Source organism: Hylobates moloch, unplaced genomic scaffold (assembly GCF_009828535.3).
Source record: "Hylobates moloch isolate HMO894 unplaced genomic scaffold, HMol_V3 SCAFFOLD_1, whole genome shotgun sequence".
NCBI classification, from domain to species: domain Eukaryota; kingdom Metazoa; phylum Chordata; class Mammalia; order Primates; family Hylobatidae; genus Hylobates; species Hylobates moloch.
In genome coordinates this window covers 201,127,167-201,144,715 of record NW_026652276.1, presented here as the reverse complement: position 1 = coordinate 201,144,715, position 17,549 = coordinate 201,127,167, and the positions used below count along the sequence as shown (strand labels likewise).

The following is a 17,549-nucleotide window of genomic DNA, read 5'->3' as shown; positions in this document are numbered from 1 at the left end:
CATTCTCCTTGAAGAATTTATTCACATCCCTTGTTAGCTGTATTCCTAGGTATTTTATTCTCTTTGCAGCAATTGTGAATGGGAGTTCATTCATGATTTGGCTCTCTGCTTGCCTATTGGTGTAAAGGAATGCTTGTGATTTCTGCACATTGATTCTGCATCCTGAGACTTTGCTGAAGTTGCTTATCATTTCAAGAAGTTTTTTGGCTGAGATGATGGGGTTTTCTAAATATAAAATCATGTCTTCTGCAAACAGAGACAACTTGACTTCCTCTCTTCCTATTTGAATACACTTTATTTCTTTCTTTTGCCTGATTGACCTGGCCAGAACTTCCAATACCATGTTGAATAGGAGTGGCAAGAGAGGGCATTCTCTTGTACCAATTTTCAAAGGGAATGCTTCCAGCTGTTGCCCATTCAATATGATATTGGCTGTGGGTTTGTCGTAAATAGCTGCTATTATTTTGAGATATGTTCCATCAATAGCTAGTTTGTTGAGAGTTTTTTAACATGAAGAGATGTTGGGTTTTTTAAGAGCCTTTTCTGCATCTATTGAGATAATCATGTGGTTTTGTCTTTGGTTCTGTTTATGTGATGGATTATGTTTGTTGATTTGCATACATTGAACCAGCCTTGCATCCCAGGAATGGAGCTAACTTGATCGTGGTGGATAAGTTTTTTGATATGCTGCTGGATTTGTTTTGCCAGTATTTTATTGAGGATTTTCACATTGATGTTCATCAGAGATACTGGCCTGAAATTTTCTTTCTTTTGTTGTGTGTCTTCCGGGTTTTGGTATCAGGATGATGCTGGCTTCATAAAATGAGTTAGGGAGAAGTCCCTCCTATTCAGTTGTTTGGAATAGTTTCAGAAGGAATGGTACCAGCTCTTCTTTGTATTTCTGGTAGAATTCAGTCATGACTCCATCTGGTCCCAGGCTTTTTTTGGTTGATAGGCTATTAATTACTGCCTCAATTTCAGAGCTTGTTATTGTTCTACTCAGGATTCAACTTCTTCCTGGTTTAATCTTGGTAGGGTGTATGCATCCAGGAATCTATCCATTTCTTCTAGATTTTCTACTTTATTTGTGTAGAGGTTATTGCATAGATTATTCTCTGATGGTAGTTTGTATTTCCGTGGGGTCATTGGTGATATCCCCTTTATCATTTTTTATTGTGTCTATTTGATTTTTCTTTCTCTTCTTCTTTATTAGTTTGGCTAGCAGTCTATCTGTTTTGTTAATTTTTTCAAAAAACCAGCTCCTGGATTCATTGACTACTTGGAGGGTTTTTTGTGTCTCTGTCTCCTTCAATTCTTCTCTGCTGTTAGTTATTTCTTGTCTTCTGCTAAATTTTGGATTACTTTGCTCTTGCCTCTCTAGCTCTTTTAATTGTAATGTTAGAGTGTCAATTTGATATCTTTCTAGCTTTCTGATGTGGGCATTTAGTCCTATAAATTTCCTTCTTAACACTGCTTTAGCTGCGTCCCAGAGATTCTGGTAAGTAGTCTCTTTGTTCTCCCTGGTTTCAAAGAACTTTTGATTTCTGCCTTAATTTCATTATTTACCCAGGAGTCATTCAGGAGCAGGTTGTTCAGTTTCTATGAAATCGTGCGGTTTTGAGTGAGTTTCTTAGTCCCGAGTTCTAATTTGATTGCACTGTGGTCTGAGAGACTCTTTGTTATGATTTCAGTTCTTTTGCATTTGCTGAGGAGTGTGTTACTTCCAATTATGTGGTCGATTTTATAGTAAGTGCCATTTGGCACTGAGAAGAATATATATTCTGTTGATTTGGGGTAGAGAGTTCTGTAAATGTCTACTAGATCCACTTGATCCAGAGCTGAGTTCAAGTCCTGAATATCTTTGTTAATTTTCTGTCTCGTTGATCTGTCTAATATTGACAGTGGGGTGTTAAAGGCTCCCACTGCTATTGTATGGAAGTCTAACTCTCTTTGTAGGTCTCTAATAACTTGTTTTATGCATCTGGGTGCTCCTATACTGGGTGCATATATATTCAGAATAGTTAACACTTCTTGTTGAATTCTTCTCTTTACCATTATGTAATGCCCTTCTTTGTCTTTTTTGATCTTTGTTGTTTTAAAGTCTGTTTGTCAGAGACTAGGATTGCACCCCCTGCTTTTTTTTGCTTTCCATTTGTTTGGTAAATTTTCCTCCATCCCTTTATTTTGAGCCAGTGTGTGTCTTTGTATATATGGTGGGTCTCCTGAATATAGCACACCAATGGGTCTTGACTCCTTATCCAATTTGCTAGTCTGTGTCTTTTAATTGGGGCATTTAGCCCATTTATATTTAAGATTAGTATTGTTATGTGTGAATTTGATCCTGTCATCATGATGCTATTTGGTTATTTTGCACTCTGGTTGATGCAGTTTCTTCTTAGTGTCACTGGTCTTTATATTCTAGTGTGTTTTTGCAGTGGCTGGTCCTGGCTTTTCCTTTCCATATTTAGTGCTTCTTTCAGGAGCTATTGCATGGCAGGCCTGGTGGTAACAAAATCCCTCAGCATTTGCTTGTCTGTAAAGGATTTTATTTTTCCTTCACTTATGAAGCTTAGTTTGGCTAGATATGAAATTCCGGGTTGAATATTCTTTCCTTTAGGAATGTTTAGTATTGCCCCCCCATCTCTTCTGGCTTGTAGAATTTCTGCTGAGATGTCCGCTATTAGTCTTATGGGCTTCCCTCTGTAGGTGACCCATCCTTTCTCTCTGGCTGCCCTTAACAGTTTTTCCTTCATTTCGACCTTGAAGAATCTGATAATTATGTGTCTTGGGGTTGATCTTCTCATGGAATACCTTAATGGTGTTCTCTGTATTTCCTGGCTGGGGAAGTTCTTCTGGATAATATCCTGAAGTATGTTTTCCAGCTTGTTTTCATTCTCCCATCTCTAGTCCCCAGGAAGTCTGGGACCAGGCCAAGCTTTGTTCTCTTGCCCCCTGCTGTGCTGGAGGGGTCAAGTTATTCTCCTCTGCTGACAACAACACTCTGGCAGAGAGGTAAGGGGATCATGAAGGAATCCTTGCTTCAGGGGACCACAGACAAGTTTGCACCACCAAGGCGGTAGGGTGTCCACAGGCAAGTGTGCACTGGTGCAGTGGTGGGGAAGGGTGGCAGGCAAGTGTGCAGCAGCTTGTTTTGTTTTTAGAAAATTTGTTAAGAGGCTAGGTGTGGTGGCTCACACTTGTAATCCCAGCACTTTGGGATGCCAAGGCGGGCGTATCACCTGAGGTCTGGAGTTCAAGACCAGCCTGGCCAACATGATGAAACCCTGTCTCTACTAAAAAATACAAAAAATTAGCTGGCATGGTGGAACATACTTGTAATCCCAGCTACTGGGGAGGATGGGGCAGGAGAATCTCTTGAACCCAGGAGGCAGAGGTTGCAGTGAGCCGAGATCATGCCACTGCACTCCAGCCTGGGCAACAGAGCGAAACTCATCTCAAAAAAAAAAAAAAAAAAGAAAGAAAATTCATTAAGAAATTAATTTGGCTAGTCTGTGACGTATAAAATATTAGGTTTTAAGACTTGGGATATAATTTATGCTTAGGATATATAAAAATAAGTTCTTGTTTTTTGAGTAATACATATATTTGAAATTGCTTATTATATGTTATTTGTGTGTATATATGTATGTTTTTGTGTTTTACCTATCAAATGCTGAGTTGTTTCTTTGGTTTCATATAACCATGATTCATGCATTCAAAAGAACTCATCTTCAAAATTGCTTAAATATTTTGCTTTAACTGTAAATTTAAATATTACTGTATATATTTTCTATTTGCATTTGCTTAAATATATCTTCTCATCCATTTATTATAAATTTCTGTTACATATACATTAATGTCATCTTTTGTATATATTTTCTAACCAAGTCAATATGTTTAATATTAAATTTTACATATAATTAAATTGTTATCCAATAATATTAAATGCTCAATTTAATATTGAATGTTATATGATGTGATTAAAATTAGTGTTTTATATCTGTAATACTGTTTTATGTTTACTTTCTTATAGACATAGGAGGCTGTCATGAAGTTTTTCCTTTGTAAATAACCCGATTCTTTTCCTTGCCAATAAATCCTGAGCATTTAAAAAAAAAAAATTTGTAGTTCAAAACGTTTGCTGGTATCTATTCATATTCATTTTCTTCCATCATATTCATATTCTTCTTCTTCCTAAGCACAGTAAGTTTCTTCAAACTGCTTTCACAGATTTTATTTTTCCTTTTATATTTTCCTTTTAATATTTTTAGAAAAATTTATTGATTATAATTTGCTTTTGTTTATGTTTTAATCATCAAGCTCCTTTCTAAGAAATACCTATAATTATTTACTTCAAAGATTTTTGTCATATCTATCCTCTCTTGCATCATTTTATTTTATTTAATCTTGTTTATCTTCTTTATGATGGAGAAATCCAGAAATTTTTCTTCATGTCATTGATTAAAATGTCTATGGATTCAAGTAAAACTTCTGTTTTTTACTATCTCCAATGTAGATTTCAGACGTTGTGCAAATAAAATAGGATATTATGTGTGGACATGTATGTGTATACATTTTCAAAGGAAAGGATATTTTTATCTACTTGCCAATATGTAATTGTATATTTCAATACTAGTCCAGATAAAATATTGTTACCCAATTTTATATTGATATAAACTTGAATCTTGGTGTTTGTGGCAGTCAATAAGGAAAGAGAATTATATTTCCCTTTTAATAGCTAGTTGACCATAGCAAGATTTTGCTTCTAAAACATCATTTTCTCTCTAAGGCTTTTATGAATATTTAGTAAAAGTCAAAACACTCAGAATTAAAGATAAAATTTGAAACTATTGCCAAATTTTCAGCGGGATTCACATCTCATACAATTAACATAAGAATTGCAATCTGGAACTAATGAAGACTTCTGTCAGTACCAAAAACCTGATTGTTGGCCAGATGTCATACTGATTGCTAGCCAGACATCATATAAAACTGGAGGCTGCCTGGCCTTCTGTTCCTCTAATGTTGTACAGTAGCAGTATGCATATGTCCTGTACAATATCATTTTTCTTACACTGTTTGCGATACACCAGGGGGACAATATGCAAGAATATTAGAACCCAAACAGCAAACCAAATTGTTCATACAGAGGTTCCTAGACAGGCACTGTACTGCTCCCTCCACCAGAAGTATCCACAATGTGGTGAGGGTACATTAAAGGGCAGAATGGAAGAAGTACAATATAGATGTGATAGATGGGTAGGATCTTTCCTGAGGCTTTTAACAATTAAGATGATAAAACCATGTAGGCAGCATTGAGGACGTTATTTTATGTAGGACAAAAGGGCAGACATCAAACACATTTAAAATAAGTATCTTACTTTAATTGCTTAGTAAAATAAGGGAAAGTGATAATTTAGACCTGAATTATACAATTGAAATTGGAATTTCATTTGCCAAGAACAATTTCCTTTTTACTCTCTTTCTTCAAACATCAAAACACTGTATATAAAGATAAATCGATAATTGATCTGTGAGTCATCTAACTTAACTGATAGATGTTCCCGACCATTTAATCCAAAGCTATGACCCTTGGACCAATAAATCATGATGTTTTACATTGTTCACAGCTATTTTCTGATACAAGTAAAGCAAAATAATATAAAATATTATGTAATAGTTGTACCTAAATATTTTAACTCTCATTTAATATAAGAGATGACCTTTGCAGAATATCCTTAAGGGGGAAAAAAAGTAAGACATTTGGAGAAATACCAAACAATCTAATGCATCTATAGTTTAAAGAAAAAAAAAGGGTTGCTTCTTTTCATACCCTTTTAAACGACCAATGCATATTGGTTCTGGAGGTACTGTGCCTGCATATTTAGGAGTCAAACAATTTTGAGTCATCTTTAAATAAAATATGATTTTATACTTGTATTTTATTGCTTAGGTTACAAAATTATAATTAGATACTTTAAGAGTAATATTTTAGGAAAATAATTTTAAGTCTTTAAACCTAGACATAAAACTAAGGTAGTTACCAATGGAAAGTTTTGTTCTTCAAATTCTTTCCTCTAAATATATTGTATTAATGATATATACTAGCATTATATATGTATTATATATGTATCATTATATATGTATTAGTTGTATTTCAATTATTGGATTCAGTTGCATTCCAAAGTCTTATGTTATATTAATTCTATTGTATTAATACAAATGTACTGCATATAAATATATTCTATACATTATATATTAATTATAAAATTAATATAGATTTAATATTCTAGCCAGTACCTATTTTTTGAAATGCAGTTTATACTTTCTAAACCACACATAATATATTTAACATCAGTAAAACACCTTTTGACTTTTGAGACCCTCTGCTGACATTTCCTGGGTTTAATAAATGGCCCATAAATGTTTGAAGAAGAAATGTGAGGTACGATCAGTTACCTTCTAGGGAAGGAGAATGGATTTTCAGATACTTAGCAGTGGGGTAAGAAAATATGAGTTCAGCCTGTCTTAATCCTACTTCTGTGGCTAGTGAGGAAGCCATTCTCACAAGGACCCTTAAAGTGGTTAAACTGGGGGCATGTATGCTTATACTTTGCCTTCTTAATTTAATAATATTTCTACATAGTTATATATATATTTAAATTCAATAAAATAAATATTGATAATTCAAATAAAGGTGAGGTTACCAGTTTTAATAAAAATAAAGCAACTTTTTCATTATGATGATATAAAATGGCTGTTTTAAATAATCAATTGCTCTGATCTCATTACTAATAATTCTAAATTTAGGAATCCAATAATTTTTAAAATCTTCTCATGATATTACTATATTGATGTGATAGTATTTAGTACTTAAGAAGCACAAATAAAGAACAAAGAAGGTTTGGAGATGATTCTAGGAACCTTTATTATGATGCTTGCAAAGGCCTTCTAAAGGCATAAAGATTAATGAAGTTGAGATGAGAGCACATGAGTATAGTTGGACATATTTTTCACCAAATTTAAATAAAATGTTTTCTCTGATGTGCATTTTCAAGCAAAATCTCAGTCTTCATTATGGTTAACCTTTCTTTTCACTTTCTCTACTTAGTAACACATATATCAGAGAACTGAAAATGCTCATATCTGCGAAGAGGAGAATAGCATATTAAACCTATATAAGAGGTCTGTGAAGATTATATTTTGTGGTGAGAATTCTAGATATTATCTGTTTCTTCAGTGCCATTAGAAGGGAACATTTTGCCTCCCCGCAAGGACAAAAAATTAAAAATATTTATAGTACAAATATAATTTTACCATCATATATTCTATGATATTTTCTGTAGTTTTCCAGCTGCACTTAAAATTATTTCATGTTTATTGAAGATAATTTTTAAAAATCATCAATAATGCAAACTTTTAAACTTATATAAAATTAAAAGTAATTAAAAGTATAATGCATGAAAAAACATCCAGATTATAGGGTGACATAGAAAACATGAATTATTGTGAACTGCCTATTATAAAGATGTAGGAAGGATATGTCATCCCTTTTTATCCTCCTAAAGTATCCCAGAGACTAGAGTACTGGGTCCAAAGTAAATCTAACAGGAATGGTTTTATAGATTGTGAAATTGAGGTCTAACAGTGTCAAGACAGAAGGTCATAGAACAAATCAATGGATCAGAAAGGACAGGAACTTGGAAATTTCTCTTACTGTCACTATTACTCAATAAAAAGATGTGGAAAAATGAAGTTAAATGGTGACAATTAACTTGTGAGTTAAGATTGTGCAGACGGCCAATATAGAAAATATTCTGGACATGTATTTCTGTCTTCTTTTTAATTTGGCAGTTTCTTCTTATTATATATTTATGTTTAGTTTCTATTTGACAAGTTTCCCCCTTCCTCAGTTACTTAGTCTTAGGTTCATAGATATCTTTCAGGTAGATTTATGAAACAAAAATAGGCAGAGCCAATTACAATGAAACAGGAAGACAGGCTAATAAGCAGAAATTGATACCATATTTATTGCCATTTAAATGGAATTTTTGATATTTTATGTATTAAAGATAAATAATACATTGATATGTGCTATGTAATTACATATTTTTACTTAATTTCTAGTATATTATGGATCCTTTACTAAACAAATTTTTTTGTAAGCACCTCTATTTTTGTGTGTTTGGTTTATAAATTTTATTTCCTAATACACTTATAAAATTTTAACTTCGAGACTGCAAAAATGTGGGAAGTAATGAGACTCCAGATCTTCTTGCAAAGATATAGATATTCCTGTTTCTGAATAGCATATTGCACCCCTTTGCCCTGAGGTTTCTGGATACACTCAGAGAAAGTTTAGTTTACTATCTGCCTACTCTGTGATGAAGACTACCCTGATAACAATAAGAAAACATTCTAACAGGGCATCAGAATGCTCTCAGACTTAACAACAATACCGGGTCTTAGAAGACAGTAGAGTAACGACTTCAAATCCCTGAAGGCATTTAATTTTCAACCTTGAAAAGTAAACTGATAAGTAAAATTGACAATAAAATATACTAAACAAATTCACCTTAAAATAGTATTTTAGAAGGACACTATCAATATGGAGAAAAAAACATGGTTTGCATAAAAAATGGAACCCAAAGAACAGAGTAAAAAAAGAACAGATGGATTCCATTTAATGCCCTACCATTGGCTAAAAGGCATTATGGAAGGGATCTTCTGTTTTGTAAAGATTATAAAGACATATATAATGCAATAAGAAATGACTACTGAGGCAGGAAAACTATAGCCTAAAATCCAGCTAACTCAGCATATTTAATGACATTTATATAGTAAGCAGGCTGATTTGGAGGAAGAAGTAAACAGATCTTGTGGAATGCCCTGAGTGAGATATTGGATGGAAAATTAGGTGAGGTCAAAGCTGAAATAAAAAGCATATTTGTATACATGAATTACAGCCTGTGCATTTGGACAGTTTTGAGAAGTGTAAACCTCTTCTCCCTCTCACTGATGTGGAGGCTGGTGTGCTTATGTTTCCCAGAGTTAGCAGGGTCACATTGCTCTCTCTGTGCTACTTATCTGTATCCCTGCAAGGATAGGTTTTATGCTGAATGGCTTTGAGGTTCACGCCTTTGTGTGTATTCATCAGTTGAATTAGGACTGTGTTGCTCTGTAGCCCACTTTTCTTGATGGCCTCTGAGGAGGGAGACTGTTCACTAAAGGTGAATAGAGAGATATCTATACTTGGCCAAATTCACTCACGTGAGAAAATGCAATATGACATTTTTAAACATGCAAGGAGTCACAAAACAGTATGTCTCTTGTAACTCCTTTTTTTGGGAAAATACTGGAGACTGTGCTGAGGAAGAAACCTAAAAAAAGAAATGGCATCCATGAAACAAGAGATTCCCAAAGGTGAGTCATGAAGTTAATTCACAGTATTAACAGCTGTACAGTCAAAGTTAGAAAGATCAGGGGCTATGAAAGAGTGGCATCCAATGGGGAAAAAGGTACCCGATGTGCCTGGGCATTTAGAATGATGATTGTGCCTTGACAGACATGCTGGAGCATATTAAAAAAATACCCAAGGAGACATAGATAACCCAAATGAGTAATAATTTCAGAGAAACTTCTGCAATAGAAACCTAATCCTAATACATTACATAATGATAACATAATCGCCCAACAATTTCAATATTGGTAAAATGAGTAGGTTAAGAGGTTTGGACTATAGGGTAGAGTAGAAAATTCAAAAGTGCTAAATCACTCATAACAGGGTATCAACAAATGCTCTGAAAATTGTATCAAAAAGTGTTTACTCCAGAAAGTAAGACTGGTGTTAGGGAGTTTGGGGAAAGGACATTACTATTTTTGACATTTGTCTTTTAACATTAAGTAATGTTTTAAAATATGTACTTTATTTTTAAAAATTAAAAATAGGCTGGGCACGGTGGCTCACGCCTGTAATCCCGGCACTTTGAGAGGCCGAAGCGGGTGGATCACAAGGTCAAGAGATCGAGACCATCCTGACCAACATAATGAAACACCGTCTCTACTAAAAAAAAAAAAAAAAATACAAAAATTAGCTGGGTGTGGTGGCACGCACCTGTAGTCCCAGCTACTTGGCAGGACTGAGGCTGAAGAATCCCTTGAACCTGGGAGGCAGAGGTTGCAGTGAGCCGAGATTGCACCACTGCACTCCAGCCCGGCAACAGAGTGAGACTCCATCTCAAAAAAATAATAATAAATATAAATAAAAATAATTTTTTAAATAATCTACATATTTTGAGGATCTGGTTAGTTTATATTGCTTTCTTATACATTTTATTCTTCTAATAACACAATTATTAGCCCATAGAGTTTCATAAGACATATCTTCTTATCTACATTTTTTCAGGTAGGAGTTTATATCTAGGAGATGTTAAATAACTTGCCTAGTCACATTTTTTAAGTGGTGTAAGGAGTAGAATCTGAGATTTTTGTGGTTCAGTGTTCTATTTATATACATTACTGTTAATTACGATTTTGGTTGCAAGTTTAATATACTTTCTACACAAGGATTTATTTTACTGGGAATGTCTAAATGCAATGTTTTATCTTCATTGAGGAAATACTTGTATAATGTGATAGTCAAAACAGACGAAAAAATTTACTCACTCAGTAATTCCTATTTAAATTGTCAAAAACACTGGGGCTTTTGAGTGGATCTAATCAAGCTGGATGAATTTATCAGTAGGTTTATATCAATGTTCAACTGCTGACAACATAATATTGTTTTTTTAAACATTGAATTGTAGGAAAAATGTGTTTTATGGCAAGTTAGAAAACAAAAGAAAGTGAGCTGTCCCTGTGGAGATCCTCACTGTGTACAAGAACAGTTCTCGCTTGTCCTGTAGTGTTAGCATCAAGGATACTCTAGGCACCTGTGAGACATGATCTCAACCATGCTCATAGCTCCTAGGACTCAGCTCACAGGATTCAAATAAGCTATGGGAGCAAGTGGCCTTAACAAAAGATAATTTAGCCTCTCAGGTCATACATCCAACTGTGTCACAATCCTTTCATTCAAGCTTGATTAAAGTGATAAATTATGGGTGCAAAGCTGATGGACACTGCATAAATACAATAGGTGAATTGAAGGACAAATTATATATATATATATATATATAATTTTTTTCTGTGTTGGAGTTATGAGTTTTATTTCCTCTGGCCTAGTGAAAAAAAAACAGTTTTACTGACTACAGAAAGAATGTGTTGTAAAAGACACCCATCTAAACAGATGACTTCAACATAAACATAAAAAACAAAAAGTGTATGTGTGTATATATGTGTGGTTGTGGGATTAATTACCAATCCCTGTTCACTAAAGATATTGGGGATCTTTTCTACCTTGGTCCTGTCTAGAACTCTTTTTTCTTTATTTTTAAAGATTTGTTAATTTTCTCCTACTAAGACAGTTACAAATCAGTTCACATTTTTTTCAGGTAGATCTTTGGATAAAAGTAATATCATCATTGCACAGAATTCTGGTTTTATAAAATTATTTAAACTTCAGTTATTAATATGCAAAAATGCCATTGACTTCTTTTAAATAGCTTTGATTTTCCAATTTGTATTGTCATTGAGATTTTGGAGTTGATGGAGACATGACTCCTATTGTGTCCAAATATTTTTGCTAATAACTTCTCTTTTACTGAGATGGGATACTCTCACAGTTATTTTTATCAAATTGTAAATTCTATTCTTATTTTGCTACTTTGGCCAGTGTTCTGTCAAGGGATAGCAGCTGTGAGTAAAAATTATGGAATATAGCTGTTTAGACATCTCATCACATTTATAAGTTTGGTGTATACATAAGAGGAAAAGACAGTGACATGGTTCCTACATTTGCTTTGAATATTTTGTCAAAAATGTTATTACGACTTTTTGCTAGTCAGTTTTTCTATATGTCTCCTTCAAAAAATATTTTGTTTTACACATATTTGAGCACTGAGAGTATGCTGAATTGAATACTCTGAGTTGGCTATATAGGATGCCCCAAGGAAGTGAGGCAATAGAGAATAAACACATAAACAAACCAATAGAAAAGAACATTGTGACTGAAAGTCATGATTTTAACAATTTTGAGGAAATGCAGTATTTTAAAGATTCCTCTAAATTATTAAAGTACATTTGTTTTCAGTAGCACTGTGGGAAGCAAGTAATTCCTTCCTTGTTAATTGATCTTTGCATTAGTTTCCTAGGGATATATCGGAAGAAACTTTTCTACAAAGTACCACAAACTTGGTGGCTTAAATCAAGAGAAATGTATTGTCTCATTACTCTGGGTGCTGCTGTAATTTATTCTGAGGAAGAATCCTTCCTTTCCTCTTTCTAGCTTCTGGTGGTGGCTGGCAGTCCCTGGCATTCCTTGGCTTAAGCTGTATCACTTCAATTTCAGCCTTTGTTTTCACATATCCTCCTTCCCTCTGTGTGTGTCTGTCTTCACAGGTCTTTGTTTTTTTCTGGTTTTTGTTTGTTTGTCTGTTTTTGAGATAGGGTCTCATTTTGTCCCCCAGGCTAGAGAGCAGTGGCACAGTCATGGGTCACTGCAGCCTCAATCTCCTGGGTACAAGCAATCCTCCCACCTACACCTTCTGAATAGCTGGGACTACAGGTGCACACCACCATGTTTGGCTAGTTTTTAAAATTTTTGTAGAGATAGAGTCTCACTATGCTGCCCAAGCTGGTCTCAAACTCCTGGTCTCAAGTGATCCTCCCACCTTGGCCTCCCAAGGTGCTGGGATTATTTGTGTAAGCCACTGCACCTGACTGTCACAGGCCTTCTTATAAGGACAGCAGCCATAATATAGGGCCAACCATGAGCCAGTATGGCCTGGTCTTAACTAAGGATATCTTCAACCACTCCATTTCCAAATAAGATCACATTTATACAACTTTATTTGAGGCTTAAACATTCATAATTTTAATATGTTTTCATTTAAAAGTGAGTACTAAATAGATAATTTCTTTTAGTAGAAATTAGTGTTTGTTAGAATATATAAAGAGCTTTGTAATCAGATACATGTGTTCAAATTCCTTCCTTCCCTTTTGACCTTGAGCCGGTTAGTGATACACTGATTTTTTGTAAAATCCAGTTACTAATTATCTCAGGTAAATTCAGATGAGCTGACTGATTCAAACCCAAGAAATCGCTGGTAGATGTCATCTCCTCCCTCTTTATATCTGTATTGTTAAAGGAAGAGAGACTCTAAGAAATGTACCCAGAGACAAGTGATTCTTTTGTCAAGATAGGGAAGATAATGCAACATTATAAAGTCATTTGGACTGATTTTCTTTTCTATTCATATTTCCTATGAGGGAAACAATTTGTAAATAAATTCTTTGTCTTCAGAGTAGGATAATAAATGTCATGCATAAAAGTCTTGTTCTCCTAAGCATTGGCCTAAGAAGAAGTTGTCAGGATTTGGATAAATCTCCCCATTACTGAGACATTGACCTCATCCTTCAGGGATGACTCAAATATAAATAATGTAGTTAATATTCATTTTTTATTTGTCTGGACTGAAGAATTGTTATGATCTGAAAGGGGATTTTTAAGGAAACTGCAAGTGATTTACTGATGGATGACTTACTATTGCTTACTGGTATCCTTAATGTCCCACTGGGCTACATTTCCTCTGACTTGGGAGAGTTGCTACCCCATCCACTTTCTTTCTTTCCTTTTTTTTTTTTCTGAACATGAGCAGACCAAAATACCTCTATTAATCTATTCAGTCCCCATCATGTCTGCACTGATGAGGATTATCTGCCTAGATCCCCATTCTCACAGTCAAACCAGACCCAACTTGGCTTTTTATATAGATGCCATGTAGTTCAATTTAACACCTGGAATTTGACCATACGCTCTTCTCTTAATTCCTGGTAATGTAGAATAATACTTAGCAAGAAAATTTTGGTCCCTTTATCATATTTTCAGAAATCCCAAGAACAGAAAATGCTAAATTATCCAATGGATCTGTACTTTAAAAAATCTCTCTATATGACTTTTTAAATAATTATTTGAGAGTAGAAAACTTTCTTCAATATTACTGTGTTTAAAATTTCCTATAAAATTGATTTCATTCCTTGAACTCTGTTTGTCAAATGTCTGCTAAGATATATTAGCATCTATATATTTTATATTAGCATCTATTTATTAGATGTTTTCATTGCCACCTGGGGCAATATAAAGGGAGTATAGAGAGGCAAGGGGTATAAATATATCCTTTAAAGTCCTCTACTGTGGTGATGGTGGGCTATAATACATGACAATTTAGAAAATATTAAATTCATTTTATTAAACTCTGATCAGTTTTGCAAATGTTTGTATACATATTGGTATAGTTACTTCCAAGATACAATCAGGGTACCAGCATTGGGTAAATACACTCATTCCTAAAGGAAGAAATCAGACCACAAAAAGTGGCTTCAGGTATCATGCAAATCTGAAACCCAGCATAGCAGTCATTAAATCTTAAAGCTCCAAAATAATCTCTTTTGATTACATGTCTCTCATCCAGGCCACACTGAGTCAAGGGGCAGACTCTAAGGCCTTGGGCATCTCTTTGCTCACACATATGAACATACGCCATTAGCAGCAGCCAGAGCTATATCTTGAATGCTTTGCTCTTTAGAAATTTATTCCACTAAATACCATAAATCATCTCTCTCTCAAGTTCAAAGCTCCACAGATCTCTAGGGCAGAGGCACGATGCCTCCAACCTTTTTTCTAATGAATAACAAAAGTGACCTTTGCTCCAGTTCCCAATAAGTTCCTCATCTCTATCTGATGCCTCCTCAGCCTGTACTTTATTGTCCATATCACTATCAGCACTTTGGTCACAACCATTCAACCAGTCTCTAGGAAGTTCCAAACTTTCCCTCGTCTTCCTGTCTTCTTCCAAGTCCTCCAAATTGTTCCAATCTCTGCCCATTACCCAGTTCCAAAGCTGCTTCCACGTTTTCACGTATCTTTATAGGAATGCTTACTTCCCAGTACTAATTTTCTGTATTAGTCTACTCTCACATTGCTATAAGGAAATACCTGAAACTGGGTAATTTGTAAAGAAAAGAGTTTTAATTGGCTCACAGTTCCACAGGCTGTACAGGAATCATGGCTGGGGAGACCTCAGGAAACTTACAATCATGACAGAAGGTGAAGAGGAAGGAGGCGAGTCTTACATGGCCAGAGCAGGAGGAAAAGAGTGAAGGAGGAGGTGTTACACATTTCTAAACAACCAGACCTTGTGAGAACTCACTCACTATCATGAGAACAATGAGGGGGAAATCTGCCCCCATGATGCTATCACCTCTGACCAGGCCCCTCATCCAACATTGGGAATTAAAATTCAGCATGAGATTTGGGCTGGGACACAAATCCAAACCATATCAGTGGCGTTTGTATCATAGGAGCAGATCCCTCATGGCTTGGTGCTGTCTTCACAATAGTGAGTGAGTTCTTGTGAGATCTGGTAATTTAAAAGTGTGTGGCAACCCCCCGCCACCACATTCTCTCTCTTGCTTGTTCCTGCTTTTGCCATGTGACTTGTTTGCTCCCCCTTCATCCTCTTACATGATTGTAAGCTTTCTGAGGCAAACCCAGAGGCTGAGCAAATGACAACACCATGTTTCCTGTAAACTCTGCAGAACCATGAGCCAATTAAACCTCTTTTCTATATACATTACCCAGTCTCAGATATTTCTTTATAGTAATGCAAGAAGGGCCTAATATACATGTAAAATAAAGAAACTATCAGCTAGGATATTCGATTTACCAAAATATATAATCAAATAACTGTGGATACAACTTTCATTGTTTACATGAAATAAAGGTGTTATGGTTTAAATATTCAGTCTCTATTTTTTTTGAAATGGAGAACTTCAATTTTTTTTTGTATTTTGCTACTTATGTTTAGCAGACTTCATTTACAATTTTGGGTATTAATGAGCAGATTAAATATAACCCTTTAGAAAACATCGTGCCCTAGTCATGTCGTAGGTACAACATTTTCATATGATACTTTCAGTAATAAAATCCCTGAAAATAATCAAAACACAACTCCCTTTGCATACTATGCTGAAATTGTTTGGCTATGGTGATGTTCCAATATATGTATAAAATATAATAATATTACTACTTCAGTAGCATCTTAGGTGTGTTCAGTAAAAAAGAAGAAAGGAAAACACTTCTTTACGCTTGGGAAGAAATTTCAGCAGCAAAAGGACTCTTTAGAATATTTAAAATAAAACATGTGGACCCATCACTCAAAGTCATACGGTGATAGGATGTTCTTCTTTAGGCAATCAGCTATTCGTGGGAAGAAAAATTAATTTGTCATTTGCAGCTTTATGGTTTTGTTTTACAATTAAAGGAGTAAACTATAACCATTGATTAGTAAACCATAGGCTCCTGTATAATTTTCTAAATATAAAATACGTTCTTTTCTATAAATATTAAAAACACATTCTAGGTAAAGAGAATTTAATGTGAACTGATCAAGTGAGAAGAGTTGCATACATTTAAAAAAATGTAGTCTCATTTTTGTTATAAATTTTGTTTTTGTAGCCCATGTGTTATTTTCTTAATTACTTTTCTTTACCTATCCATTGAAGATAAATAATTAGAAAACAGCAGCAGAACATCTATTATGACTCAGTATCAGTTTATTATTGAACTATTTCTATGAACTACTGCTAATATTTTTGTCACTCCATACTTTCATGTGTTGAAAAACCTAATCATTAATTTGATGGTATTAACAGGTGGGGACTGTAAGGGGTGAATAGTTGATGAAGGTGGAGGTCTCATGAATGAAATTCATGCCATTATAAATGATGCCCCAAAGAGTTGCCTCGCTGCTTCCACCATGTGAGGACCCAGGGAGAAGGTACTATCTATGACAAGGCAGGCCCTCCCTGGACACCAAATCTGCTGGCATTTGGATCTTATGCTTCTCGGTCTCCAGCACCGTGAGAAATAAACTTCTGTTATTTAGAAGCTACTGAGTCTGTGGTACTTTGTTGTAGTAGACTGAATGGAGGCAGATGAGTATGACTGTCCTTGATAAAGATATTTGATTAAAAAGGTGAAGCTTATATAATTATCATTATGAATATACTTTCATGTAATATATTTTAGAAAATTAACAAAAATATGGCATCTTTATTCTTTAATCAGATTATACCACTTGAATGCACTATATATGACTGGTTCTCTGACTTTTCAAATACTAATGCCTATCATTTTTAACTACTTGACATAAGAAAGTGTTTATAGAGAAGGATGCTTTTGCAATTTGTTTAACTTCTAATAAGATAATACAGTGAATATTAATTCCATCACTTATATAAAAGTTTGTTAAAAATACAAAAGCAAAGTGTTTAATATTGGGAGGAGCTTAGTAGAAATAAAGCATTTGTCTTGGTTTGTTTCTTTTCATTAGATGATTAACATTTTGTAGTCTTTTATATTGTTCATTTTCCTTTGCCTGCCATGAAGA

The 17,549-nt window shown here is 34.5% G+C and overlaps 1 long non-coding RNA gene across 3 annotated transcripts in view; it reads left to right on the top strand.

Moving 5' to 3' along the window:
• The window catches only part of LOC116814286 (uncharacterized), a 43,223-nt gene extending 26,176 nt beyond the window's left edge, over positions 1-17,047 (top strand). For 2 of the 3 annotated variants that reach the window (XR_009209239.1, XR_009209236.1), the window contains exons 6-7: positions 7,112-7,185; positions 16,813-17,047. This is a non-coding gene — a long non-coding RNA (uncharacterized LOC116814286). The remainder of the gene's footprint in view (positions 1-7,111; positions 7,186-16,812) is intronic. The other variant, XR_004371221.2, reaches the window with a different exon arrangement.
• Positions 17,048-17,549: the final 502 nt, after the last annotated feature.